Source organism: Schistocerca serialis, chromosome 10 (genome assembly GCF_023864345.2).
Source record: "Schistocerca serialis cubense isolate TAMUIC-IGC-003099 chromosome 10, iqSchSeri2.2, whole genome shotgun sequence".
Taxonomy (NCBI): Eukaryota; Metazoa; Arthropoda; class Insecta; order Orthoptera; family Acrididae; genus Schistocerca; species Schistocerca serialis.
The window spans coordinates 63960142-63987993 of NC_064647.1; positions in this window are offsets into that span (position 1 = coordinate 63960142).

Below are 27852 nucleotides of genomic sequence, written 5' to 3' on the forward strand. Positions count from 1 at the left end.
GATGCCTCACTTCCGGTTTACTGTATACCTTGCACCTTCTCATTGACGATGAAGCACAGAAATTGCATCCGAATTTAATACAAAAGGCACAATGCCGACTTAAGTACAGGAGGACTGACACTCTCACTTTCTACGATCTGGACCTCTCCTGCGAGTCCAGTTTTAGATTCTGATTCCTCACTTCCGGTTTACTGTATTCCTTGCACCTTCTCATTGACGATGAAGCACAGAAATTGCATCCGAATTTAATACAAAAGGCACAATGCCGACTTAAGTACAGGAGGACTGACACTCTCACTTTCTACGATCTGGACCTCTCCTGCGAGTCCAGTTTTAGATTCTGATGACTCACTTCCGGTTTACTGTATACCTTGCACCTTCTCATTGACGATGAAGCACAGAAATTGCATCCGAATTTAATACAAAAGGCACAATGCCGACTTAAGTACAGGAGGACTGACACTCTCACTTTCTACGATCTGGACCTCTCCTGCGAGTCCAGTTTTAGATTCTGATGCCTCACTTCCGGTTTACTGTATACCTTGCACCTTCTCATTGACGATGAAGCACAGAAATTGCATCCGAATGTAATACAAAAGGCACAATGCCGACTTAAGGACAGGAGGACTGACACTCTCACTTTCTACGATCTGGACCTCTCCTGCGAGTCCAGTTTTAGATTCTGATGCCTCACTTCCGGTTTACTGTATACCTTGCACATTCGCATTGACGATGAAGCACAGAAATTGCATCCGAATTTAATACAAAAGGCACAATGCCGACTTAAGTACAGGAGGACTGACACTCTCACTTTCTACGATCTGGACCTCTCCTGCGAGTCGAGTTTTAGATTCCGATTCCTGACTTCCGGTTTACTGTATACCTTGCACATTCGCATTGACGATGAAGCACAGAAATTGCATCCGAACTTAATACAAAAGGCACAATGCCGACTTAAGTACAGGAGGACTGACACTCTCACTTTCTACGATCTGGACCTCTCCTGCGAGTCCAGTTTTAGATTCTGATTCCTCACTTCCGGTTTACTGTATACCTTGCACATTCGCATTGACGATGAAGCACAGAAATTGCATCCGAACTTAATACAAAAGGCACAATGCCGACTTAAGTACAGGAGGACTGACACTCTCACTTTCTACGATCTGGACCTCTCCTGCGAGTCCAGTTTTAGATTCTGATGCCTCACTTCCGGTTTACTGTATACCTTGCACCTTCTCATTGACGATGAAGCACAGAAATTGCATCCGAATGTAATACAAAAGGCACAATGCCGACTTAAGTACAGGAGGACTGACACTCTCACTTTCTACGATCTGGACCTCTCCTGCGAGTCCAGTTTTAGATTCTGATGCCTCACTTCCGGTTTACTGTATACCTTGCACCTTCTCATTGACGATGAAGCACAGAAATTGCATCCGAATTTAATACAAAAGGCAGAATGCCGACTTAAGTACAGGAGGACTGACACTCTATAAAATAAATAAAATAAAATAAAATAAAATAAAATATTAATTATTTTTATCTGTCTGATTGGCTCTCCTATGAGTCGTCAGGTTTTGATTATTCGGTATCAGACGCTTGACAATGGCTTTTTCGTAAAGGCAATGTTACTCGTAGTTGACCGTGAAATAAAACTGAAATAATCGGACTTCGTAATTAAACCGTTTCCAAAGACTGCTGCGGTAGGTGCGGACTCATAATCTAAATCTCAATATTACAATAATTTGCCAGCCATGCCAAAACGTCGTACAGAGGTGATTGTCTACTAAACAAAAAATTACACAGTTAGTTAAATCAGATATATTCAATGAATAAGCCTACAGTTCATAATCCTACTTACTTTTATAAATATAAATTCTTTACATAATCGAGTGCCTAGTATGGTTGCAACTCGCAGTAATTTTCTATATCATGAAATATGGCGGTGTGCCAGACAATAAACTAAAAATACGTGCTTCTCGCACCACTTCAACGAGAGCTCTTCCTTTTTTTTTTAATCAAACATACGACTAACGAAAATGTACTTTTGTTTTATCAGCGACACAGCGCTGCAGTTGTGTGCCATAGGCTTTATTTATTTGTCACTGACTATTTATTTAATTAATATCTCGCGTTTCCGAGGAAACTCACGCTCGGCATGCAAATGTGCCTTTATATTGCCCCCTGAATTGCGAGGCGAAAGGACACACCTGCAGGCGAGCAATTCACCTAAAGGCACAAGAAAATCTAAGTTATCTACAACTATTTACATGACTTACATTATACTGTATATTATACACAAAATTTGAATGACGCGCGTGCGCCGAAAAAGTTCTTATGTTGGCAAAACAGAGTGCGCGCATGCGCAGAAGCGTCTGTGTAACTACGGCACTGCCGTTATTTCGTAAATTTAGATCACGCGGCACAGTATTGCAGTTCATATTGTTCGTGTGCGCGCGCATTTCTTAGTCGTTGCACAAAGAAAATATTCCACCAAGATTACATATGAAGACTACATTCTATGACAGGTAACTTAGTTTTAAAATTACAATATTTGTTATAATACAATACAACTTTAGATTGTTGAATGTTCTTAGTTACATAGCATTGCAATGAAATGCTTCAAAGAAAAATGTCCGTATTTTTCAGGTGCGTTGACCTATACACATGGTGTCGTTATCACAGTTCATATTCATCTGCTGCACAATAATTTTTTACAGGTTAGTATCGTCGTGGTAAAGTTTTTTTTGATCACAGTAACATCGTTGTATAACAACGTGATTGATACATAAGCATGTCCATTTCCTATTTCTATTATAGTCGTTGTGATGCAGTTCGTTGTGACAAAAAGCATTGTTTATTACAGATCAGACGTGACCCGTCGAGTAATTAGTCCATATGCAGTTCGTTTTCGATATTCCGTGGAAGCTTGGTTGCAGAACCTCGGACGGCACATAGCTGGCGTCGATCCTTGGACAGTCCAGGTAAGCGTGTCCGTCACATTTCGAGAACATTTCATTCCCTGAAGTTCCAACCAATATTCTTCCACCCGTCGTGTTGTTTTCTGGACAGGCACTTTGTGTCCATTTAATCCAGTTAACATCTTGAAGTTGGGTACTGTAGTAATGTCACTAGACGATGCACGAATTATTCACTTCACATTTTCAGTTTTTTGCTGAATATAGCTCACCTAAATGTTCGTTAATGTCCGTGAACAGAGGTTCACTATGCAATGTCTTTTTGGCACTCGTTTTGTTCAAATTTTTACATGATACATCAGTTAAAAAAAAAAAGTAATTATACATACACACGTCACATATTTTCTTAGCATAAACATAATACAGTTGCACATAAACATGTTTACATCATCATTACATAGCTACAGGTTATTACATTGTATCACATTTGATTACATGAATTGCATCCTCTTTAGCGGTTTTGCTGGGATATTATCGATGTTTTTTGTGATGTCATCTGAAATTAAGATAGGTTAGACACAACATTCATTACATCAGTAGGCAAGACCAGGCGTTTTCACTACTCAATAAATATTCAAAATAGTAAGAGAGAGAAAATGTTCGATTCCTCGCGTTTTGTGCGTGTGTGTAGTGTGTCTGTGTGGCCTTGACTACTGGTAGATGCTTTTCTTGCTGAGAGATGTGCGTCTAATCTATTTCTCGAAGTAAAAGATCGCTTCACAGATGACGTCTGTCGGTTCGTCAGGTGTCATAGCAAGTCAGTGGTACCTACAGTCACAAATGTTCCGTGAAAAATTTATATATCATTCACTGCTACGTAATCATAAATTTTACTTTAATATTCAGTCTTCTCGGTGGTACCGCGGCGTTGAAAGAAAAGTTCTTCTGTCTTCAACTGCGTCACTGGAACCGCTGAAATGAAAATTTCTATACTACTTATAATCTATGTTGTAATTTGTTTTAGTTCTTGCCACACAGCAGGTCGTTGAGATAACGGTACGTTATATGTCTTATGGTAGAAGATCTTGTGAGGCTTAACTTCAATCTTGTACACATACGTGTTGATAACACCTAATCGTCTGGTAAAAACTTGTAAATATTTGGATAACACTTCCTGTAGTTTTATACGTTCATGTACACTGAGAGCTGTAGCTTCACTTATCTTATGATCAAGCAATGTTTTCAAGTCCATTAGCTCTCTGTCAGATGAGTGTGTTTGCATGTCTTGAATGTCTTTGTCAAGTACTAACTGAACCTTGTACCCTGTACAGTGTTTGTCATGCTTTAGAGTTCTCCTGTCCAAATCAATAATAATTACACTGCCTTTATCATTTAAAATACATTTACCTTTGGAGAAGTCTATAATGCAGTCCTTCTCGCTCATAATATCTATTCCTAATATGCAATTTGTCACAAGGTTTTGTACAACCAGGAATGGCCATTGTACGGTTCCATTACCTATTTTAACGTTTACAAAAACTTGCTTCGTAACCCTACATGACTTATTACCTAGTGCAGTAGTTATTTTACAGTTTTGGGCAGGAAACTCAGGCACAGGTTCCAATTCACACATCTTTTTATAAAAATTAAAAGATAAAACGCTCACAGCTGCACCTGTATCTAGGATAATAGTAGTTGGAATCCCACCTACTACACCAGTAGTGGATGCTAAAACAATTTCATTTGTGTTTAAACGACATTGTGTACTGTCTTGTAAAAGTTCATCTGATATATTGTTATTGTGGTTGTATCTTATAAATAAAACAGGTAGTTTTTGTTTAGAATTACTCGGCATATCATTATTCTGTTGTTCAAGTGTGGTGTCAAATAACTGATTAACATTGAAGCCGCCCCCCAAGGATTCTTCAGCCACGACCTGGGGCAAAGTAGTGACTGTTTCTAGTTTGTTGGATTATCATTTGTACTAGGTACTGACACAGATTGAGGTTGTGCATCAGGTGTCATTTCTATTATATTCACATTCGGATATTGCCTATTATGATCTCCAAACTTTTGCGGTTGTTGTTGCTGTTGCGCATTATAACTTACCTGTCGGTCGTAAGGTATGCTCCAATTTTGACCTGGTGGCTGCTGTGGTAAAGCAGAGTTTGAATGAAAGTACTGATCGTTACGAGTCCAACCTTGATGCTGTCTTGGCTCGTAGTTATTATTATTTCTATTTCTGTTTGTGTTCTTGTTATTACCTTTGTATCCGTTGTTACCGTTGTAGTTATTATCGCGGTGCCTTTTGTATGGATTGCCGCATGAAATGTTATTACTGTTGTAACTATTGTTCGTATTGGAATACGCGTGTTGATTTTGATTTCCGTACTGAGACGGCATGTGAGTTTGCTGTTTTTGTTGTACCGCGTATCCAACAGTGGGCGCGCCAGAATTGTGTTGGCAAGCCTGCATGTTTTGCATACCACTAGTGTAAACATTGTGGCTGCTGTTTTGCCGCGCGAAGCGCTGATCTTCAAGTAACATGTCAACCGAATCTAAAGCTGTTAAAAAATAATCTGAATCGTCATCCGGGATATGTAGAAGTTTTTCCTTAATGTTGAAAGGCAATTTGGCCTTCAACGCTCGGAGTATATCACGTGTTGCGACTGGTTCGTCTAAAAAATGTCCCATGTTCAAGTATTTTTGAAAATATCTGCGTAAGTTACCATTTTTACTGTTAAAAGTTTCAGGTTCTAAAATTTGTCTCCTGAGTCGCTCCTGGACGGATTGCGACCAGAATTTGTTCAGAAAGGCACACTCAAACTCACTGTACGTGGTACATACGTCAGCTTGACTGTATGCCCAGACAGCTGCATCGCCTTGGATGTAACCGACAATATATGAAATCTTTTTCCGGTCACTCCAAGTGCGTGGAAATGCGTTACTAAAAGATTTAAGAAAAATCACCGGATGAATGGTTCGTTTTTCTGGGATAAAAATCTGAAATTGCCTGTGTTTTATTAAGCTTTCGTCTTCCTTTGCATTATGATATGGATTTGTTCCACTGTAATTACTGCAATGCTCAGCTGGCGAGTAATTACGATAATGTTGCTGTGGTTTACCATGATAATAGCTTGTGTTTGTGGTTGCACGTCGTGGTATGTGTTGTAGTCGTGGTGTGTTTTGTTCTTGTGTGTTTGTGGTGTGCGGTATGTGTGCGTCATACTCGAATGTATATTGGTTTCTGAACTGTACATTTTGACTGATATTTTCGTTACATTCAGACTGTGGTTGATCGGTGAATTGTCTCATGGGTGCAGTGACGGATTGTACTGCGTCACTAATCAGCTGTTTGTTATTAGTGATGTATTCCGCTACGGAGTCGTGCACAATTGTTGGTAAATTTTCACGTATGCATCTATCAAAATGTTTGTCTTTGTTCTCTACCCAATCATGAAATTCTTTATTAATATTTTGAAAATGAGCTGTGGCATCAGATTGTAAGATGTCAGTCAGGTGTTGTTCAACATCGTCAAATTTATTCTGCACGTCAGTAATTCGTTTTTCAAGGTTGTCGTGTACTGAAGGATATGTTTGAATTTGTTCAGTAAGAGCTTCACACGTGACATTAAGGTTTTTTAATTGTTTCTGTAAAAGTGCTACGTCATTTGTAGTCTTTTCTTGTCTCGTATTAAGCTTGGAAAATTTCGTACTGAGTTCAGTCATCTGTTTGGTCAGTGTGGCGTCTATAAGTTCCACACGCTTACATAAAGTGTCATTAGATGCCTTGATTGCTATGAGATCAGATTTAATTTCGTCATTTTGTGTCTTTAACTGTTCATTTTGTGTCTTTAAGGTTGCCATGTTTTCCGCGTTCTGCATCCTTAAGGTTGCCATATTTTCTGCGTTTTGTTTCATTAGCATTTGTAACATGTTGGCAATGTTTACTGTTTGCAAGGTCTCTGCCCCCGCCGCGTCATTAGACGTGACGTCATGTATTAACATGGGCTCTGACTGAGACTTTGAAATTTTTGTGGTGGACGGCCTATTGTCAAAATTTCCGTTGACGCTTGCGTCAATATTTGATGTATCGTCACTACCGGTTGCTGTCGTAAAGTCATTTTCTAACATTTGTCTCTCGTCCGAGTCGGATTGCGTCTGAATAGTACGTCTTTGCTGTTCCATTTTTGCGTATTGTTTTCTAGTTATTACCATGCCACACGTGCTATATATTTCAAGAAATTAATGTTTGACACTGGTTTTAAAATAAAATGCAGTTGAGCATGAATCGGTCGTAGCAACAATGGCTGTCTGTTAATTTAAAAATATAAACTGAATTTGAGATTATTGGTAATGGCTGCTGGCCATGTTACATGATATCGTACAGAAGTCGGCCATATTGTACACTCGTGTATTGGTATTGTTGCATACGTTATTGTTTAAGGAAAAATACTGAGAATGGAATTTATCACTGAAACTGTTATGCGGAAAAGAAACACTACAGAATTTTACTGAAAAGCTAATACACTGAATTATACGTCTGGTCAAGCCTGCTAATGCAAAGATGCTGCGTCTTACCTTATTTTGCTGGAAGCTTCTTTGCGTCTTCCCGCAAAATTTTATAATTGGCAAATATCTTCTGATTTTTGTAATTTTTTTTAGGATCGTCGTAGATTTCCGCTCATTACAGTATGAAACAAATAGAGAAAAATTACACATTAGCCTTCATATATAAGCTAGTCCTGTCACGGTCGCCAATATAAAATAAATAAAATAAAATAAAATAAAATAAAATATTAATTATTTTTATCTGTCTGATTGGCTCTCCTATGAGTCGTCAGGTTTTGATTATTCGGTATCAGACGCTTGACAATGGCTTTTTCGTAAAGGCAATGTTACTCGTAGTTGACCGTGAAATAAAACTGAAATAATCGGACTTCGTAATTAAACCGTTTCCAAAGACTGCTGCGGTAGGTGCGGACTCATAATCTAAATCTCAATATTACAATAATTTGCCAGCCATGCCAAAACGTCGTACAGAGGTGATTGTCTACTAAACAAAAAATTACACAGTTAGTTAAATCAGATATATTCAATGAATAAGCCTACAGTTCATAATCCTACTTACTTTTATAAATATAAATTCTTTACAGAATCGAGTGCCTAGCATGGTTGCAACTCGCAGTAATTTTCTATATCATGAAATATGGCGGTGTGCCAGACAATAAACTAAAAATACGTGCTTCTCGCACCACTTCAACGAGAGCTCTTCCTTTTTTTTTTAATCAAACATACGACTAACGAAAATGTACTTTTGTTTTATCAGCGACACAGCGCTGCAGTTGTGTGCCATAGGCTTTATTTATTTGTCACTGACTATTTATTTAATTAATATCTCGCGTTTCCGAGGAAACTCACGCTCGGCATGCAAATGTGCCTTTATAACTCTCACTTTCTACGATCTGGACCTCTCCTGCGAGTCCAGTTTTAGATTCTGATGCCTCACTTCCGGTTTACTGTATACCTTGCACCTTCTCATTGACGATGAAGCACAGAAATTGCATCCGAATTTAATACAAAAGGCACTATGCCGACTTAAGTACAGGAGGACTGACACTCTCACTTACTACGATCTGGACCTCTCCTGCGAGTCCAGTTTTAGATTCTGATGCCTCACTTCCGGTTTACTGTATACCTTGCACCTTCTCATTGACGATGAAGCACAGAAATTGCATCCGAATGTAATACAAAAGGCACAATGCCGACTTAAGTACAGGAGGACTGACACTCTCACTTTCTACGATCTGGACCTCTCCTGCGAGTCCAGTTTTAGATTCTGATGCCTCACTTCCGGTTTACTGTATACCTTGCACATTCGCATTGACGATGAAGCACAGAAATTGCATCCGAATTTAATACAAAAGGCACAATGCCGACTTAAGTACAGGAGGACTGACACTCTCACTTTCTACGATCTGGACCTCTCCTGCGAGTCCAGTTTTAGATTCTGATGCCTCACTTCCGGTTTACTGCATGCCTTGCACCTTCTCATTGACGATGAAGCACAGAAATTGCATCCGAATTTAATACAAAAGGCACAATGCCGACTTAAGTACAGGAGGACTGACACTCTCACTTTCTACGATCTGGACCTCTCCTGCGAGTCGAGATTTAGATTCTGATTCCTCACTTCCGGTTTACTGTATTCCTTGCACCTTCTCATTGACGATAAAGCACAGAAATTGCATCCGAATATAATACAAAAGGCATAATGCCGACTTAAGTACAGGAGGACTGACACACTCACTTTCTACGATCTGGACCTCTCCTGCGAGTCCAGTTTTAGATTCTGATGCCTCACTTCCGGTTTACTGTATACCTTGCACCTTCTCATTGACGATGAAGCACAGAAATTGCATCCGAATTTAATACAAAAGGCACAATACCGACTTAAGTACAGGAGGACTGACACTCTCACTTTCTACGATCTGGACCACTCCTGCGAGTCCAGTTTTAGATTCTGATGCCTCACTTCCGGTTTACTGTATACCTTGCACCTTCTCATTGACGATGAAGCACAGAAATTGCATCCGAATTTAATACAAAAGGCACAATGCCGACTTAAGTACAGGAGGACTGACACTCTCACTTTCTACGATCTGGACCTCTCCTGCGAGTCCAGTTTTAGATTCTGATGCCTCACTTCCGGTTTACTGTATACCTTGCACATTCGCATTGACGATGAAGCACAGAAATTGCATCCGAATTTAATACAAAAGGCACAATGCCGACTTAAGAACAGGAGGACTGACACTCTCACTTTCGACGATCTGGACCTCTCCTGCGAGTCCAGTTTTAGATTCTGATGCCTCACTTCCGGTTTACTGTATACCTTGCACCTTCTCATTGACGATGAAGCACAGAAATTGCATCCGAATTTAATACAAAAGGCACAATGCCGACTTAAGTACAGGAGGACTGACACTCTCACTTTCTACGATCTGGACCTCTCCTGCGAGTCCAGTTTTAGATTCTGATTCCTCACTTCCGGTTTACTGTATTCCTTGCACCTTCTCATTGACGATGAAGCACAGAAATTGCATCCGAATTTAATACAAAAGGCACAATGCCGACTTAAGTACAGGAGGACTGACACTCTCACTTTCTACGATCTGGACCTCTCCTGCGAGTCCAGTTTTAGATTCTGATGCCTCACTTCCGGTTTACTGTATACCTTGCACATTCGCATTGACGATGAAGCACAGAAATTGCATCCGAATTTAATACAAAAGGCACAATGCCGACTTAAGAACAGGAGGACTGACACTCTCACTTTCGACGATCTGGACCTCTCCTGCGAGTCCAGTTTTAGATTCTGATGCCTCACTTCCGGTTTACTGTATACCTTGCACCTTCTCATTGACGATGAAGCACAGAAATTGCATCCGAATTTAATACAAAAGGCACAATGCCGACTTAAGTACAGGAGGACTGACACTCTCACTTTCTACGATCTGGACCTCTCCTGCGAGTCCAGTTTTAGATTCTGATTCCTCACTTCCGGTTTACTGTATTCCTTGCACCTTCTCATTGACGATGAAGCACAGAAATTGCATCCGAATTTAATACAAAAGGCACAATGCCGACTTAAGTACAGGAGGACTGACACTCTCACTTTCTACGATCTGGACCTCTCCTGCGAGTCCAGTTTTAGATTCTGATGCCTCACTTCCGGTTTACTGTATACCTTGCACCTTCTCATTGACGATGAAGCACAGAAATTGCATCCGAATTTAATACAAAAGGCACAATGCCGACTTAAGTACAGGAGGACTGACACTCTCACTTTCTACGATCTGGACCTCTCCTGCGAGTCCAGTTTTAGATTCTGATGCCTCACTTCCCGTTTACTGTATACCTTGCACCTTCTCATTGACGATGAAGCACAGAAATTGCATCCGAATGTAATACAAAAGGCACAATGCCGACTTAAGTACAGGAGGACTGACACTCTCACTTTCTACGATCTGGACCTCTCCTGCGAGTCCAGTTTTAGATTCTGATGCCTCACTTCCGGTTTACTGTATACCTTGCACATTCGCATTGACGATGAAGCACAGAAATTGCATCCGAATTTAATACAAAAGGCACAATGCCGACTTAAGTACAGGAGGACTGACACTCTCACTTTCTACGATCTGGACCTCTCCTGCGAGTCCAGTTTTAGATTCTGATGCCTCACTTCCGGTTTACTGCATACCTTGCACCTTCTCATTGACGATGAAGCACAGAAATTGCATCCGAATTTAATACAAAAGGCACAATGCCGACTTAAGTACAGGAGGACTGACACTCTCACTTTCTACGATCTGGACCTCTCCTGCGAGTCGAGATTTAGATTCTGATTCCTCACTTCCGGTTACTGTATTCCTTGCACCTTCTCATTGACGATGAAGCACAGAAATTGCATCCGAATATAATACAAAAGGCACAATGCCGACTTAAGTACAGGAGGACTGACACACTCACTTTCTACTATCTGGACCTCTCCTGCGAGTCCAGTTTTAGATTCTGATGCCTCACTTCCGGTTTACTGTATACCTTGCACCTTCTCATTGACGATGAAGCACAGAAATTGCATCCGAATTTAATACAAAAGGCACAATGCCGACTTAAGTACAGGAGGACTGACACTCTCACTTTCTACGATCTGGACCTCTCCTGCGAGTCCAGTTTTGGATTCTGATGCCTCACTTCCGGTTTACTGTATACCTTGCACCTTCTCATTGACGATGAAGCACAGAAATTGCATCCGAATGTAATACAAAAGGCACAATGCCGACTTAAGTACAGGAGGACTGACACTCTCACTTTCTACGATCTGGACCTCTCCTGCGAGTCCAGTTTTAGATTCTGATGCCTCACTTCCGGTTTACTGTATACCTTGCACATTCGCATTGACGATGAAGCACAGAAATTGCATCCGAATTTAATACAAAAGGCACAACGCCGACTTAAGTACAGGAGGACTGACACTCTCACTTTCGACGATCTGGACCTCTCCTGCGAGTCCAGTTTTAGATTCTGATGCCTCACTTCCGGTTTACTGTATACCTTGCACCTTCTCATTGACGATGAAGCACAGAAATTGCATCCGAATTTAATACAAAAGGCACAATGCCGACTTAAGTACAGGAGGACTGACACTCTCACTTTCTACGATCTGGACCTCTCCTGCGAGTCCAGTTTTAGATTCTGATGCCTCACTTCCGGTTTACTGTATACCTTGCACCTTCTCATTGACGATGAAGCACAGAAATTGCATCCGAATTTAATACAAAAGGCACAATGCCGACTTAAGTACACGAGGACTGACACTCTCACTTTCTACGATCTGGACCTCTCCTGCGAGTCCAGTTTTAGATTCTGATGCCTCACTTCCGGTTTACTGTATACCTTGCACCTTCTCATTGACGATGAAGCACAGAAATTGCATCCGAATTAAATACAAAAGGCACAATGCCGACTTAAGTACAGGAGGACTGACACTCTCACTTTCTACGATCTGGACCTCTCCTGCGAGTCCAGTTTTAGATTCCGATGCCTCACTTCCGGTTTACTGTATACCTTGCACCTTCTCATTGACGATGAAGCACAGAAATTGCATCCGAATTTAATACAAAAGGCACAATGCCGACTAAAGTACAGGAGGACTGACACTCTCACTTTCTACGATCTGGACATCTCCTGCGAGTCCAGTTTTGGATTCTGATGCCTCACTTCCGGTTTACTGTATACCTTGCACCTTCGCATTGACGATGAAGCACAGAAATTGCATCCGAATTTAATACAAAAGGCACAATGCCGACTTAAGTACAGGAGGACTGACACTCTCACTTTCTACGATCTGGACCTCTCCTGCGATTCCAGTTTTAGATTCTGATGCCTCACTTCCGGTTTACTGTATACCTTGGACCTTCTCATTGACGATGAAGCACAGAAATTGCATCCGGATTTAATACAAAAGGCACAATGCCGACTTAAGTACAGGAGGACTGACAATCTCACTTTCTACGATCTGGACCTCTCCTGCGAGTCCAGTTTTAGATTCTGATTCCTCACTTCCGGTTTACTGTATTCCTTGCACCTTCTCATTGACGATGAAGCACAATAATTGCATCCGAATTTAATACAAAAGGCACAATGCCGACTTAAGTACAGGAGGACTGACACTCTCACTTTCTACGATCTGGACCTCTCCTGCGAGTCCAGTTTTAGAATCTGATGCCTAACTTCCGGTTTACTGTATACCTTGCACCTTCTCATTGACGATGAAGCACAGAAATTGCATCCGAATTTAATACAAAAGGCACAATGCCGACTTAAGTACAGGAGGACTGACACTCTCACTTTCTACGATCTGGACCTCTCCTGCGAGTCTAGTTTTAGATTCTGATGCCTCACTTCCGGTTTACTGTATACCTAGCACCTTCTCATTGACGATGAAGCACAGAAATTGCATCCGAATGTAATACAAAAGGCACAATGCCGACTTAAGTACAGGAGGACTGACACTCTCACTTTCTACGATCTGGACCTCTCCTGCGAGTCCAGTTTTAGATTCTGATGCCTCACTTCCGGTTTACTGTATACCTTGCACATTCGCATTGACGATGAAGCACAGAAATTGCATCCGAATTTAATACAAAAGGCACAATGCCGACTTAAGTACAGGAGGACTGACACTCTCACTTTCTACGATCTGGACCTCTCCTGCGAGTCCAGTTTTAGATTCTGATGCCTCACTTCCGGTTTACTGTATACCTTGCACCTTCTCATTGACGATGAAGCACAGAAATTGCATCCGAATTTAATACAAAAGGCACAATGCTGACTTAAGTACAGGAGGACTGACACTCTCACTTTCTACGATCTGGACCTCTCCTGCGAGTCCAGTTTTAGATTCTGATGCCTCACTTCCGGTTTACTGTATACCTTGCACCTTCTCATTGACGATGAAGCACAGAAATTGCATCCGAATTTAATACAAAAGGCACAATGCCGACTTAAGTACAGGAGGACTGACCCTCTCACTTTCTACGATCTGGACCTCTCCTGCGAGTCCAGTTTTAGATTCTGATGCCTCACTTCCGGTTTACTGTATACCTTGCACCTTCTCATTGACGATGAAGCACAGAAATTGCATCCGAATTAAATACAAAAGACACAATGCCGACTTAAGTACAGGAGGACTGACACTCTCACTTTCTACGATCTGGACATCTCCTGCGAGTCGAGTTTTAGATTCTGATGCCTCACTTCCAGTTTACTGTATACCTTGCACCTTCTCATTGACGATGAAGCACAGAAATTGCATCCGGATTTAATACAAAAGGCACAATGCCGACTTAAGTACAGGAGGACTGACACTCTCACTTTCTACGATCTGGACCTGTCCTGCGAGTCCAGATTTAGATTCTGATGCCTCACTTCCGGTTTACTGTATACCTTGCACCTTCTCATTGACGATGAAGCACAGAAATTGCATCCGAATTTATTACAAAAGGCACAATGCCGACCTAAGTACAGGAGGACTGACACTCTCACTTTCTACGATCTGGACCTCTCCTGCGAGTCCAGTTTTAGATTCTGATGCCTCACTTCCGGTTTACTTTATACCTTGCACCTTCACATTGACGATGAAGCACAGAAATTGCATCCGAATTTAATACAGAAGGCACAATGCCGACTTAAGTACAGGAGGACTGACACTCTCACTTTCTACGATCTGGACCTCTCCTGCGAGTCCAGTTTTAGATTCTGATGCCTCACTTCCGGTTTACTGTATACCTTGCACCTTCTCATTGACGATGAAGCACAGAAATTGCATCCGAATTTAATACAAAAGGCACAATGCCGACTTAAGTACAGGAGGACTGACACTCTCACTTTCTACGATCTGGACCTCTCCTGCGAGTCCAGTTTTAGATTCTGATGCCTCACTTCCGGTTTACTGTATACCTTGCACCTTCTCATTGACGGTGAAGCACAGAAATTGCATCCGAATTTAATACAAAAGGTACAATGCCGACTTAAGTACAGGAGGACTGACACTCTCACTTTCTACGATCTGGACCTCTCCTGCGAGTCCAGTTTTAGATTCTGATGCCTCACTTCCGGTCTACTGTATACCTTGCACCTTCTCATTGACGATGAAGCACAGAAATTGCATCCGAATTTAATACAAAAGGCACAATGCCGACTTAAGTACAGGAGGACTGACACTCTCACTTTCTACGATCTGGACCTCTCCTGCGAGTCCAGTTTTAGATTCTGATGCCTCACTTCCGGTTTACTGTATTCCTTGCACCTTCTCATTGACGATGAAGCACAGAAATTGCATCCGAATTTAATACAAAAGGCACAATGCCGACTTAAGTACAGGAGGACTGACACTCTCACTTTCTACGATCTGGACCTCTCCTGCGAGTCCAGTTTAAGATTCTGATGCCTCACTTCCGGTTTACTGTATACCTTGCACCTTCTCATTGACGATGAAGCACAGAAATTGCATCCGAATTTAATACAAAAGGCACAATGCCGACTTAAGTACAGGAGGACTGACACTCTCACTTTCTACGATCTGGACCTCTCCTGCGAGTCCAGTTTTAGATTCTGATGCCTCACTTCCGGTTTACTTTATACCTTGCACCTTCACATTGACGATGAAGCACAGAAATAGCATCCGATTTTAATACAGAAGGCACAATGCCGACTTAAGTACAGGAGGACTGACACTCTCACTTTCTACGATCTGGACCTCTCCTGCGAGTCCAGTTTTAGATTCTGATGCCTCACTTCCGGTTTACTGTATACCTTGCACCTTCTCATTGACGATGAAGCACAGAAATTGCATCCGAATTTAATACAAAAGGCACAATGCCGACTTAAGTACAGGAGGACTGACACTCTCACTTTCTACGATCTGGACCTCTCCTGCGAGTCCAGTTTTAGATTCTGATGCCTCACTTCCGGTTTACTGTATACCTAGCACCTTCTCATTGACGATGAAGCACAGAAATTGCATCCGAATTTAATACAAAAGGCACAATGCCGACTTAAGTACAGGAGGACTGACACTCTCACTTTCTACGATCTGGACCTCTCCTGCGAGTCCAGTTTTAGATTCTGATGCCTCACTTCCGGTTTACTGTATTCCTTGCACCTTCTCATTGACGATGAAGCACAGAAATTGCATCCGAATTTAATACAAAAGGCACAATGCCGACTTAAGTACAGGAGGACTGACACTCTCACTTTCTACGATCTGGACCTCTCCTGCGAGTCCAGTTTTAGATTCTGATGCCTCACTTCCGGTTTACTGTATACCTTGCACCTTCTCATTGACGATGAAGCACAGAAATTGCATCCGAATTTAATACAAAAGGCACAATGCCGACTTAAGTACAGGAGGACTGACACTCTCACTTTCTACGATCTGGACCTCTCCTGCGAGTCCAGTTTTAGATTCTGATGCCTCACTTCCGGTTTACTTTATACCTTGCACCTTCACATTGACGATGAAGCACAGAAATTGCATCCGAATTTAATACAAAAGGCACAATGCCGACTTAAGTACAGGAGGACTGACACTCTCACTTTCTACGATCTGGACCTCTCCTGCGAGTCCAGTTTTTGATTCTGATGCCTCACTTCCGGTTTACTGTATACCTTGCACCTTCTCATTGACGATGAAGCACAGAAATTGCATCCGAATTTAATACAAAAGGCACAATGCCGACTTAAGTACAGGAGGACTGACACTCTCACTTTCTAAGATCTGGACCTCTCCTGCGAGTCCAGTTTTAGATTCTGATGCCTCACTTCCGGTTTACTTTATACCTTGCACCTTCACATTGACGATGAAGCACAGAAATTGCATCCGAATTTAATACAGAAGGCACAATGCCGACTTAAGTACAGGAGGACTGACACTCTCACTTTCTACGATCTGGACCTCTCCTGCGAGTCCAGTTTTAGATTCTGATGCCTCACTTCCGGTTTACTGTATACCTTGCACCTTCTCATTGACGATGAAGCACAGAAATTGCATCCGAATTTAATACAAAAGGCACAATGCCGACTTAAGTACAGGAGGACTGACACTCTCACTTTCTACGATCTGGACCTCTCCTGCGAGTCCAGTTTTAGATTCTGATTCCTCACTTCCGGTTTACTGTATTCCTTGCACCTTCTCATTGACGATGAAGCACAGAAATTGCATCCGAATTTAATACAAAAGGCACAATGCCGACTTAAGTACAGGAGGACTGACACTCTCACTTTCTACGATCTGGACCTCTCCTGCGAGTCCAGTTTAAGATTCTGATGCCTCACTTCCGGTTTACTGTATACCTTGCACCTTCTCATTGACGGTGAAGCACAGAAATTGCATCCGAATTTAATACAAAAGGCACAATGCCGACTTAAGTACAGGAGGACTGACACTCTCACTTTCTACGATCTGGACCTCTCCTGCGAGTCCAGTTTTAGAATCTGATGCCTAACTTCCGGTTTACTGTATACCTTGCACCTTCTCATTGACGATGAAGCACAGAAATTGCATCCGAATTTAATACAAAAGGCACAATGCCGACTTAAGTACAGGAGGACTGACACTCTCACTTTCTACGATCTGGACCTCTCCTGCGAGTCTAGTTTTAGATTCTGATGCCTCACTTCCGGTTTACTGTATACCTTGCACCTTCTCATTGACGATGAAGCACAGAAATTGCATCCGAATGTAATACAAAAGGCACAATGCCGACTTAAGTACAGGAGGACTGACACTCTCACTTTCTACGATCTGGACCTCTCCTGCGAGTCCAGTTTTAGATTCTGATGCCTCACTTCCGGTTTACTGTATACCTTGCACATTCGCATTGACGATGAAGCACAGAAATTGCATCCGAATTTAATACAAAAGGCACAATGCCGACTTAAGTACAGGAGGACTGACACTCTCACTTTCTACGATCTGGACCTCTCCTGCGAGTCCAGTTTTAGATTCTGATGCCTCACTTCCGGTTTACTGTATACCTTGCACCTTCTCATTGACGATGAAGCACAGAAATTGCATCCGAATTTAATACAAAAGGCACAATGCTGACTTAAGTACAGGAGGACTGACACTCTCACTTTCTACGATCTGGACCTCTCCTGCGAGTCCAGTTTTAGATTCTGATGCCTCACTTCCGGTTTACTGTATACCTTGCACCTTCTCATTGACGATGAAGCACAGAAATTGCATCCGAATTTAATACAAAAGGCACAATGCCGACTTAAGTACAGGAGGACTGACCCTCTCACTTTCTACGATCTGGACCTCTCCTGCGAGTCCAGTTTTAGATTCTGATGCCTCACTTCCGGTTTACTGTATACCTTGCACCTTCTCATTGACGATGAAGCACAGAAATTGCATCCGAATTAAATACAAAAGACACAATGCCGACTTAAGTACAGGAGGACTGACACTCTCACTTTCTACGATCTGGACATCTCCTGCGAGTCGAGTTTTAGATTCTGATGCCTCACTTCCAGTTTACTGTATACCTTGCACCTTCTCATTGACGATGAAGCACAGAAATTGCATCCGGATTTAATACAAAAGGCACAATGCCGACTTAAGTACAGGAGGACTGACACTCTCACTTTCTACGATCTGGACCTGTCCTGCGAGTCCAGATTTAGATTCTGATGCCTCACTTCCGGTTTACTGTATACCTTGCACCTTCTCATTGACGATGAAGCACAGAAATTGCATCCGAATTTATTACAAAAGGCACAATGCCGACCTAAGTACAGGAGGACTGACACTCTCACTTTCTACGATCTGGACCTCTCCTGCGAGTCCAGTTTTAGATTCTGATGCCTCACTTCCGGTTTACTTTATACCTTGCACCTTCACATTGACGATGAAGCACAGAAATTGCATCCGAATTTAATACAGAAGGCACAATGCCGACTTAAGTACAGGAGGACTGACACTCTCACTTTCTACGATCTGGACCTCTCCTGCGAGTCCAGTTTTAGATTCTGATGCCTCACTTCCGGTTTACTGTATACCTTGCACCTTCTCATTGACGATGAAGCACAGAAATTGCATCCGAATTTAATACAAAAGGCACAATGCCGACTTAAGTACAGGAGGACTGACACTCTCACTTTCTACGATCTGGACCTCTCCTGCGAGTCCAGTTTTAGATTCTGATGCCTCACTTCCGGTTTACTGTATACCTTGCACCTTCTCATTGACGGTGAAGCACAGAAATTGCATCCGAATTTAATACAAAAGGTACAATGCCGACTTAAGTACAGGAGGACTGACACTCTCACTTTCTACGATCTGGACCTCTCCTGCGAGTCCAGTTTTAGATTCTGATGCCTCACTTCCGGTCTACTGTATACCTTGCACCTTCTCATTGACGATGAAGCACAGAAATTGCATCCGAATTTAATACAAAAGGCACAATGCCGACTTAAGTACAGGAGGACTGACACTCTCACTTTCTACGATCTGGACCTCTCCTGCGAGTCCAGTTTTAGATTCTGATGCCTCACTTCCGGTTTACTGTATTCCTTGCACCTTCTCATTGACGATGAAGCACAGAAATTGCATCCGAATTTAATACAAAAGGCACAATGCCGACTTAAGTACAGGAGGACTGACACTCTCACTTTCTACGATCTGGACCTCTCCTGCGAGTCCAGTTTAAGATTCTGATGCCTCACTTCCGGTTTACTGTATACCTTGCACCTTCTCATTGACGATGAAGCACAGAAATTGCATCCGAATTTAATACAAAAGGCACAATGCCGACTTAAGTACAGGAGGACTGACACTCTCACTTTCTACGATCTGGACCTCTCCTGCGAGTCCAGTTTTAGATTCTGATGCCTCACTTCCGGTTTACTTTATACCTTGCACCTTCACATTGACGATGAAGCACAGAAATAGCATCCGATTTTAATACAGAAGGCACAATGCCGACTTAAGTACAGGAGGACTGACACTCTCACTTTCTACGATCTGGACCTCTCCTGCGAGTCCAGTTTTAGATTCTGATGCCTCACTTCCGGTTTACTGTATACCTTGCACCTTCTCATTGACGATGAAGCACAGAAATTGCATCCGAATTTAATACAAAAGGCACAATGCCGACTTAAGTACAGGAGGACTGACACTCTCACTTTCTACGATCTGGACCTCTCCTGCGAGTCCAGTTTTAGATTCTGATGCCTCACTTCCGGTTTACTGTATACCTAGCACCTTCTCATTGACGATGAAGCACAGAAATTGCATCCGAATTTAATACAAAAGGCACAATGCCGACTTAAGTACAGGAGGACTGACACTCTCACTTTCTACGATCTGGACCTCTCCTGCGAGTCCAGTTTTAGATTCTGATGCCTCACTTCCGGTTTACTGTATTCCTTGCACCTTCTCATTGACGATGAAGCACAGAAATTGCATCCGAATTTAATACAAAAGGCACAATGCCGACTTAAGTACAGGAGGACTGACACTCTCACTTTCTACGATCTGGACCTCTCCTGCGAGTCCAGTTTAAGATTCTGATGCCTCACTTCCGGTTTACTGTATACCTTGCACCTTCTCATTGACGATGAAGCACAGAAATTGCATCCGAATTTAATACAAAAGGCACAATGCCGACTTAAGTACAGGAGGACTGACACTCTCACTTTCTACGATCTGGACCTCTCCTGCGAGTCCAGTTTTAGATTCTGATGCCTCACTTCCGGTTTACTTTATACCTTGCACCTTCACATTGACGATGAAGCACAGAAATTGCATCCGAATTTAATACAAAAGGCACAATGCCGACTTAAGTACAGGAGGACTGACACTCTCACTTTCTACGATCTGGACCTCTCCTGCGAGTCCAGTTTTTGATTCTGATGCCTCACTTCCGGTTTACTGTATACCTTGCACCTTCTCATTGACGATGAAGCACAGAAATTGCATCCGAATTTAATACAAAAGGCACAATGCCGACTTAAGTACAGGAGGACTGACACTCTCACTTTCTAAGATCTGGACCTCTCCTGCGAGTCCAGTTTTAGATTCTGATGCCTCACTTCCGGTTTACTTTATACCTTGCACCTTCACATTGACGATGAAGCACAGAAATTGCATCCGAATTTAATACAGAAGGCACAATGCCGACTTAAGTACAGGAGGACTGACACTCTCACTTTCTACGATCTGGACCTCTCCTGCGAGTCCAGTTTTAGATTCTGATGCCTCACTTCCGGTTTACTGTATACCTTGCACCTTCTCATTGACGATGAAGCACAGAAATTGCATCCGAATTTAATACAAAAGGCACAATGCCGACTTAAGTACAGGAGGACTGACACTCTCACTTTCTACGATCTGGACCTCTCCTGCGAGTCCAGTTTTAGATTCTGATTCCTCACTTCCGGTTTACTGTATTCCTTGCACCTTCTCATTGACGATGAAGCACAGAAATTGCATCCGAATTTAATACAAAAGGCACAATGCCGACTTAAGTACAGGAGGACTGACACTCTCACTTTCTACGATCTGGACCTCTCCTGCGAGTCCAGTTTAAGATTCTGATGCCTCACTTCCGGTTTACTGTATACCTTGCACCTTCTCATTGACGGTGAAGCACAGAAATTGCATCCGAATTTAATACAAAAGGCACAATGCCGACTTAAGTACAGGAGGACTGACACTCTCACTTTCTACGATCTGGACCTCTCCTGCGAGTCCAGTTTTAGATTCTGATGCCTCACTTCCGGTTTACTGTATACCTTGCACCTTCTCATTGACGATGAAGTACAGAAATTGCATCCGAATTTAATACAAAAGGCACAATGCCGACTTAAGTACAGGAGGACTGACACTCTCACTTTCTACGATCTGGACCACTCCTGCGAGTCGAGTTTTAGATTCTGATTCCTCACTTCCGGTTTACTGTATTCCTTGCACCTTCTCATTGACGATGAAGCACAGAAATTGCATCCGAATTTAATACAAAAGGCACAATGCCGACTTAAGTACAGGAGGACTGACACTCTCACTTTCTACGATCTGGACCTCTCCTGCGAGTCCAGTTTTAGATTCTGATGCCTCACTTCCGGTTTACTTTATACCTTGCACCTTCACATTGACGATGAAGCACAGAAATTGCATCCGAATTTAATACAGAAGGCACAATGCCGACTTAAGTACAGGAGGACTGACACTCTCACTTTCTACGATCTGGACCTCTCCTGCGAGTCCAGTTTTAGATTCTGATGCCTCAATTCCGGTTTACTGTATACCTTGCACCTTCTCATTGACGATGAAGCACAGAAATTGCATCCGAATTTAATACAAAAGGCACAATGCCGACTTAAGTACAGGAGGACTGACACTCTCACTTTCTACGATCTGGACCTCTCCTGCGAGTCGAGTTTTAGATTCCGATGCCTCACTTCCGGTTTACTGTATACCTTGGACCTTCTCATTGACGATGAAGCACAGAAATTGCATCCGAATTTAATACAAAAGGCACAATGCCGACTTAAGTACAGGAGGACTGACACTCTCACTTTCTACGATCTGGACCTCTCCTGCGAGTCCAGTTTTAGATTCTGATGCCTCACTTCCGGTTTACTGTATACCTTGCACCTTCTCATTGACGATGAAGCACACAAATTGCATCCGAATTTAATACAAAAGGCACAATGCCGACTTAAGTACAGGAGGACTGACACTCTCACTTTCTACGATCTGGACCTCTCCTGCGAGTCCAGTTTTTGATTCTGATGCCTCACTTCCGGTTTACTGTATACCTTGCACCTTCTCATTGACGATGAAGCACAGAAATTGCATCCGAATTTAATACAAAAGGCACAATGCCGACTTAAGTACAGGAGGACTGAAACTCTCACTTTCTACGATCTGGACCTCTCCTGCGAGTCCAGTTTTAGATTCTGATGCCTCACTTCCGGTTTACTGTATACCTTGCACCTTCTCATTGACGATGAAGCACAGAAATTGCATCCGAATTTAATACAAAAGGCACAATGCCGACTTAAGTACAGGAGGACTGACACTCTCACTTTCTACGATCTGGACCTCTCCTGCGAGTCCAGTTTTAGATTCTGATGCCTCACTTCCGGTTTACTGTATACCTTGCACCTTCTCATTGACGATGAAGCACAGAAATTGCATCCGAATTTAATACAAAAGGCACAATGCCGACTTACGTACAGGAGGACTGACACTCTCACTTTCTACGATCTGGACCTCTCCTGCGAGTCCAGTTTTAGATTCTGATGAATCACTTCCGGTTTACTGTATACCTTGCACCTTCTCATTGACGATGAAGCACAGAAATTGCATCCGAATTTAATACAAAAGGCACAATGCCGACTTAAGTACAGGAGGACTGACACTCTCACTTTCTACGATCTGGACCTCTCCTGCGAGTCCAGTTTTAGATTCTGATGCCTCACTTCCTTTTTACTGTATACCTTGCACCTTCTCATTGACGATGAAGCACAGAAATTGCATCCGAATTTAATACAAAAGGCACAATGAAGACTTAAGTACAGGAGGACTGACACTCTCACTTTATACGATCTGGACCTCTCCTGCGAGTCCAGTTTTAGATTCTGATGCCTCACTTCCGGTTTACTGTATACCTTGCACCTTCTCATTGACGATGAAGCACAGAAATTGCATCCGAATTTAATACAAAAGGCACAATGCCGACTTAAGTACAGGAGGACTGACACTCTCACTTTCTACGATCTGGACCTCTCCTGCGAGTCCAGATTTAGACTCTGATGCCTCACTTCCGGTTTACTGTATACCTTGCACCTTCTCATTGACGATGAAGCACAAAAATTGCATCCGAATTTAATACAAAAGGCACAATGCCGACTTAAGTACAGGAGGACTGACACTCTCACTTTCTACGATCTGGACCTCTCCTGCGACCCAGTTTTAGATTCTGATGCCTCACTTCCGGTTTACTGTATACCTTGCACCTTCTCATTGACGATGAAGCACAGAAATTGCATCCGAATTTAATACAAAAGGCACAATGCCGACTTAAGTACAGGAGGACTGACACTCTCACTTTCTGCGATCTGGACCTCTCCTGCGAGTCCAGTTTTAGATTCAGATGCCTCACTTCCGGTTTACTTTATACCTTGCACCTTCTCATTGACGATGAAGCACAGAAATTGCATTCGAATTTAATACAAAAGGCACAATGCCGACTTAAGTACAGGAGGACTGACACTCTCACTTTCTACGATCTGGACCTCTCCTGCGAGTGCAGTTTTAGATTCTGATGCCTCACTTCCGGTTTACAGTATACCTTGCACCTTCTCATTGACGATGAAGCACAGAAATTGTATCCGAATTTAATACAAAAGGCACAATGCCGACTTAAGTACAGGAGGACTGACACTCTCACTTTCTACGATCTGGACCTCTCCTGCGAGTCCAGTTTTAGATTCTGATTCCTCACTTCCGGTTTACTGTATTTATGCACCTTCTCATTGACGATGAAGCACAGAAATTGCATCCGAATTTAATACAAAAGGCACAATGCCGACTTAAGTACAGGAGGACTGACACTCTCACTTTCTACGATCTGGACCTCTCCTGCGAGTCCAGTTTAAGATTCTGATGCCTCACTTCCGGTTTACTGTATACCTTGCACCTTCTCATTGACGATGAAGCACAGAAATTGCATCCGAATTTAATACAAAAGGCACAATGCCGACATAAGTACAGGAGGACTGACACTCTCACTTTCTACGATCTGGACCTCTCCTGCGAGTCCAGTTTTTGATTCTGATGCCTCACTTCCGGTTTACTGTATACCTTGCACCTTCTCATTGACGATGAAGCACAGAAATTGCATCCGAATTTAATACAAAAGGCACAATGCCGACTTAAGTACAGGAGGACTGACACTCTCACTTTCTACGATCTGGACCTCTCCTGCGAGTCCAGATTTAGATTCTGGTGCCTCACTTCCGGTTTACTGTATACCTTGCACCTTCTCATTGACGATGAAGCACAGAAATTGCATCCGAATTTAATACAAAAGGCACAATGCCGACTTAAGTACAGGAGGACTGACACTCTCACTTTCTACGATCTAGACCTCTCCTGCGAGTCCAGTTTTAGATTCTGATGCCTCACTTCCGGTTTACTGTATACCTTGCACCTTCTCGTTGACGATGAAGCACAGAAATTGCATCCGAATTTAATACAAAAGGCACAATGCCGACTTAAGTACAGGAGGACTGACACTCTCACTTTCTACGATCTGGACCTCTCCTGCGAGTCCAGTTTTAGATTCTGATGCCTCACTTCCGGTTTACTGTATACCTTGCACCTTCTCATTGACGATGAAGCACAGAAATTGCATCCGAATTTAATACAAAAGGCACAATGCCGACTTAAGTACAGGAGGACTGACACTCTCACTTTCTACGATCTGGACCTCTCCTGCGAGTCCAGTTTTAGATTCTGATGAATCACTTCCGGATAACTGTATACCTTGCACCTTCTCATTGACGATGAAGCACAGAAATTGCATCCGAATTTAATACAAAAGGCACAATGCCGACTTAAGTACAGGAGGACTGACACTCTCACTTTATACGATCTGGACCTCTCCTGCGAGTCCAGTTTTAGATTCTGATGCCTCACTTCCGGTTTACTGTATACCTTGCACCTTCTCATTGACGATGAAGCACAGAAATTGCATCCGAATTTAATACAAAAGGCACAATGCCGACTTAAGTACAGGAGGACTGACACTCTCACTTTCTACGATCTGGACCTCTCCTGCGAGTCCAGATTTAGACTCTGATGCCTCACTTCCGGTTTACTGTATACCTTGCACCTTCTCATTGACGATGAAGCACAAAAATTGCATCCGAATTTAATACAAAAGGCACAATGCCGACTTAAGTACAGGAGGACTGACACTCTCACTTTCTACGATCTGGACCTCTCCTGCGACCCAGTTTTAGGTTCTGATGCCTCACTTCCGGTTTACTGTATACCTTGCACCTTCTCATTGACGATGAAGCACAGAAATTGCATCCGAATTTAATACAAAAGGCACAATGCCGACTTAAGTACAGGAGGACTGACACTCTCACTTTCTGCGATCTGGACCTCTCCTGCGAGTCCAGTTTTAGATTCAGATGCCTCACTTCCGGTTTACTTTATACCTTGCACCTTCTCATTGACGATGAAGCACAGAAATTGCATTCGAATTTAATACAAAAGGCACAATGCCGACTTAAGTACAGGAGGACTGACACTCTCACTTTCTACGATCTGGACCTCTCCTGCGAGTGCAGTTTTAGATTCTGATGCCTCACTTCCGGTTTACAGTATACCTTGCACCTTCTCATTGACGATGAAGCACAGAAATTGTATCCGAATTTAATACAAAAGGCACAATGCCGACTTAAGTACAGGAGGACTGACACTCTCACTTTCTACGATCTGGACCTCTCCTGCGAGTCCAGTTTTAGATTCTGATTCCTCACTTCCGGTTTACTGTATTAATTGCACCTTCTCATTGACGATGAAGCACAGAAATTGCATCCGAATTTAATACAAAAGGCACAATGCCGACTTAAGTACAGGAGGACTGACACTCTCACTTTCTACGATCTGGACCTCTCCTGCGAGTCCAGTTTTAGATTCTGATGCCTCACTTCCGGTTTACTGTATACCTTGCACCTTCACATTGACGATGAAGCACAGAAATTGCATCCGAATTTAATACAAAAGGCACAATGCCGACTTAAGTACAGGAGGACTGACACTCTCACTTTCTACGATCTGGACCTCTCCTGCGAGTCCAGTTTTTGATTCTGATGCCTCACTTCCGGTTTACTGTATACCTTGCACCTTCTCATTGACGATGAAGCACAGAAATTGCATCCGAATTTAATACAAAAGGCACAATGCCGACTTAAGTACAGGAGGACTGACACTCTCACTTTCTACGATCTGGACCTCTCCTGCGAGTCCAGATTTAGATTCTGGTGCCTCACTTCCGGTTTACTGTATACCTTGCACCTTCTCATTGACGATGAAGCACAGAAATTGCATCCGAATTTAATACAAAAGGCACAATGCCGACTTAAGTACAGGAGGACTGACACTCTCACTTTCTACGATCTAGACCTCTCCTGCGAGTCCAGTTTTAGATTCTGATGCCTCACTTCCGGTTTACTGTATACCTTGCACCTTCTCGTTGACGATGAAGCACAGAAATTGCATCCGAATTTAATACAAAAGGCACAATGCCGACTTAAGTACAGGAGGACTGACACTCTCACTTTCTACGATCTGGACCTCTCCTGCGAGTCCAGTTTTAGATTCTGATGCCTCACTTCCGGTTTACTGTATACCTTGCACCGTCTCATTGACGATGAAGCACAGAAATTGCATCCGAATTTAATACAAAAGGCACAATGCCGACTTAAGTACAGGAGGACTGACACTCTCACTTTCTTCGATCTGGACCTCTCCTGCGAGTCCAGTTTTAGATTCTGATGCCTCACTTCCGGTTTACTGTATACCTTGCACCTTCTCATTGACGATGAAGCACAGAAATTGCATCCGAATTTAATACAAAAGGCACAATGCCGACTTAAGTACAGGAGGACTGACACTCTCACTTTCTACGATCTGGACCTCTCCTGCGAGTCGAGTTTTAGATTCTGATGCCTCACTTCCGGTTTACTGTATACCTTGCACCTTCTCATTGACGATGAAGCACAGAAATTGCATCCGAATTTAATACAAAAGGCACAATGCCGACTTAAGTACAGGAGGACT